General features: G+C 41.3%; 1 non-coding gene across 1 annotated transcript; it reads left to right on the top strand.

Annotated features, from left to right (window-relative positions):
- Positions 1-3,704: 3,704 nt before the first annotated feature.
- LOC117071772 lies at positions 3,705-3,872 on the top strand. The gene has a single exon (XR_004432516.1). It is a non-coding gene; the product is annotated as a U1 spliceosomal RNA (small nuclear RNA).
- The last annotated feature ends 226 nt before the right edge of the window (positions 3,873-4,098 follow it).

Raw genomic sequence — 4,098 nt, 5'->3', positions numbered from 1 at the left:
GTAAGATGTACACTGGTTCAGTTCAGAAAGGCAGGAAAACTGGAAGCGCTCAGCTTCCAGTTCATAGGCAGATTCAAACATTTTCTGATTGACAATTGGTTGAAATAGCTATTATCGGCTGGGCATGGTGGCTCATGCCTGTAATCCCAGCACTTTGGGAGGCCGAGGCGGGTAGATCACTTGAGGTCAGGAGTTGGAGACCAGCCTGGGAAACATGATGAAACCCCGTCTGTACCAAAAAATACAAAAATTAGGCAGGCGTGATGAGGTGCACCTGTAGTCCCAGCTACTTGGGAGGCTGAGGTGGGAGAATCACTGGAACCCAGGAAGTGGAGGTTACAGTGAGCCAAGATGGCATCATTGCACTCCAGCCTGGATAACAGAGACTATGTCTCAAAGAAAAAAAAATTGTTATCTAAAGACCTTGACCAGGCACGGTGGCTCATGCCTATAATCCCAGCACTTTGGGAGGCCGAGGTGGGTGGATCACCTGAGGTCAGGAGTTTGAGACCAGCCTGGCCAACATAGTGAAACCCCCTTCTCTACTAAAAATACAAAAATTAGCTGGGTGTGGTGGCAAACACCTGTAGTCTCATCTACTCGGGAGGCTAAGGCAGGAGGATCGCTTGAACCTCAGAGGTGGAGGTTGCAGTGAGCCAAGATCACACCACTGCACTCCAGCCTGGAGAAGTGAGACTCTGTCTGAAAATAAACAAGTAAAATAAAGACCTGGAATCAATACAAAGGAATGTCTGGGTTATGATAAGGAGTTGTAGAGACCAAGATTTTATCATGCAGATGAAGTGTCCAGTAGCAGACTTCAGAGACAATAGATTGTAAATGTTTCTTATCAGACTTAAAGAGTCAGTTGTATTAGTCTTAAATTCTGTGTTGATGTTAAGGCTGGTCAGCTAAGCCTGAATTCCAAAAGGGAGGAGGGTATAATGAGGCATGTCCAACTCCCTCTTCCCATGATGGCCTGAACTAATTTTTCAGGTTAACTTTAGAATGCTTTTGCCTGAGAGGAAGGGTCCATTCAGATGGTTGGGGGGCTTAGAATTTTATTTTTGGTTTATACCTTCTTGAGCAAAGAAAGAGCAAAACCCAGAAATACAGACAGTCTTGATAATCAGAAGTACTTTGGAAATCGCAATCACTTCAAGAGACTTTATTTAAAACAAATGACTTGATAAGATTGAAGAAGTATGTTGCATGTTGATTGATTTATTTGTTTGTTTATTTATATATTTATTTATTTGAGACAGAGTTTTCCTCTTGTTGCCCAGGCTGGAGTACAGTGGCACAATCTCGGCTCACTGCAACCTCCAGCTTCCGAGTTCAAGCTATTCTCCTGCCTCAGCCTCCCAAGTAGCTGGGATTACAGGCATGCACCACCACGCCCAGCTAATTTTGTATTTTTTTAGTAGAGATGGGGTTTCTTCATGTTGGTCAGGCTGGTCGCGAACTGTCAGCCTCAGGTGATCCACCCCACCTCGGTCTCCCAAAGTACTGGGATTACAGGCATGAGCCACCCCCCCCTGCTATGCATGTTGATCTTTTAAAGGAATAGAAAAAACGTTTCCTTACTATACTAAGGGTATTTAGATCTGCATGACTAGTGGGTTTCATTTAACAAGCCAAATCTAGTCAGTCAGGCAGTTACCCTTAGGGTTTTGTAATCAATTAGCCAAGCTGACCACAAAAAAGTCAGAAAGAGTATCTAGGACTTACCAGCATTTATCTACCTAGACTTATCCTCCTAAAATTAGAATCAGAAAATGATACCAGTAATATTTATTATTATTTGATATTGTTTTGGAAGTCCTGGCCAAATCAATAAGATATGGGAAAAAATGGTGGTTAGGGAATTTGAAAAGAAAGAAACTACTGTAGCATTTTCTGTAAGTAATTAAGTAGGAGAAAAAAACCAAAGGTCATTTTTAAGCTTCTAGAGTTATAGCAAGAGTATAGAAATGACCAGATACAAAGGCACATATATGATTATGTTTTTGAAAATAGTTCTATATTTGAAGTAGTTATGTATCAATTAGACAATTGTGCTCTGAAGAAAAGGAGGATAAAGACACACACACACGTAAACTAAATGTGACCTATGTTATAAAAACATTTTATTTGGAAATTGTTAATGTTTGAAAGCAGACAAAATAAGCATAGCAACACAAAATGCCTTCTGACTTAGTGTAATACTATTCACAATATAGCATTTACCTGGTGAATTATTCATCACATATCATGGTGCCCAGGTTTGTTGGCTCAAGTTGTGATGCTGCTTTTAGGAAAAAAAAAAAAAAAGTGAGTTTAATCAAACTCATAGATTACTCAGATATATCCTAGAATGATACTTTTTACTATGTAAAGAATAACTGTCACACTGAAAGAGATCAAATGAAGAGACTAAGAGGCAGAAATGAAGTCCACAGGCAAACAGCCCGGGCGGTGCCTTAAGCCTAGTTAAAAGTTGACGCCGGACCTAACCAATAATGTTATCTATAGATTTCAGATGTTGTATAGACAAGCAATGTGAAAGTCCCTGTCTTGTTCTTTTTCTGTTCTAATTACTAGTGCTTGCCATATATCTCTCAACTTCCTGAGCCCAGTATAAACATATCCCACCATATGTCTCCCCTCCATATATCCCTCAACTTCCTGGGCTCATCCCACCATATGTCTCCCCACCATATATCTTTCAATTCAAAGACTACCATATATCTCAACTTTAGAAGGACACCACCTGGAAAATCCGCAATAAGAACACAGCCGTTTGTGAGAGCACGGGAACCAATAGAAAAACTGCTAAATGCATAAACTTAAAATGTTAACCAATTGTAATGCTGTAACCTAGAGAATTCCCTCGTTCCTCTGCAACTTTACAAGTCCTGTTTACATTAGGCTATAAAAGGCAAGCGCACGCATTGTTCAGGGCCCTCCTGTATGTTGTGGAACGGAGGGACCAAGTTCGAACTTGCATTAAAGATCCTTGCCGCTTGGCTTTGACTCTGGACTCTGGTGGTCTTTTTCGGGGAACAAACGGTCTGGGCATAACAACACTTCCTGAAATACAGATGTTGGCATGACCAATGCAATCTAAGATTTTAATTAGAAGGTTGCTTGGTAAGCCTAGAATTAAAGAGAAGGGAGATGACTGAATAGCTGAAATGTTTTTTGGCCTCAGGCATTTCAGGTGAAGGTACAGCATTCAACAAACCCACAGCCAAGTCTACCTCTTTAGCTCCTTGTTTTCATGTTTTATTACTGGCTATCCTTGTCATACTGAGAGAGACCAAATGAAATCTACAGGCAGGCAGCCCGGGCGGCGCCTTGAGCCTAGTTAGAAGTTGACCCTACAGGCAGACAGCCCGGGCGGCGCCTTGAGCCTAGTTAAAAGTTGACCTAACCGATAATGTTATCTATAGATTTCAGATGTTGTATAGACAAGCAATGTGAAAGTCCCTGTCTTGTTCTTTTTCTGTTCTAATTACTAGTGCTTGCCATATATCTCTCAACTTCCTGAGCCCAGTATAAACATATCCCACCATATGTCTCCCCTCCATATATCCCTCAACTTCCTGGGCTCATCCCACCATATGTCTCCCTACCATATATCTTTCAATTCAAAGACTACCATATATCTCAACTTTAGAAGGACACCACCTGGAAAATCCCCGATAAGAACACAGCCGTTTATACTTACCTGGCAGGGGAGATACCATGATCACGAAGGTGGTTTTCCCAGGGCGAGGCTTATCCATTGCACTCCGGATGTGCTGACCCCTAAAAAAATAAAAAAGAAAAAAAAAAAAAAAAAAAAAAAAAAAAAGAACACAGCCGTTTGTGAGAGTGCGGGAACCAATAAAAAAACTGCTAAATGTATAAACTTAAAATGTTAACCAATTGTAATGCTGTAACCTAGAGAATTCCCTCGTTCCTCTGCAACTTTACAAGTCCTGTTTACATTAGGCTATAAAAGGCAAGCGCACGCATTGTTCAGGGCCCTCCTGTATGTTGTGGAACGGAGGGACCAAGTTCGAACTTGCATTAAAGATCCTTGCCGCTTGGCTTTGACTCTGGACTCTGGTG

Source organism: Trachypithecus francoisi, unplaced genomic scaffold (assembly GCF_009764315.1).
Source record: "Trachypithecus francoisi isolate TF-2019V2 unplaced genomic scaffold, Tfra_2.0 Lachesis_group3, whole genome shotgun sequence".
Lineage (NCBI taxonomy): Eukaryota > Metazoa > Chordata > Mammalia > Primates > Cercopithecidae > Trachypithecus > Trachypithecus francoisi.
Note: the sequence above shows the minus strand (reverse complement) of the source record. Positions and strands in the feature narration are given on the sequence as shown.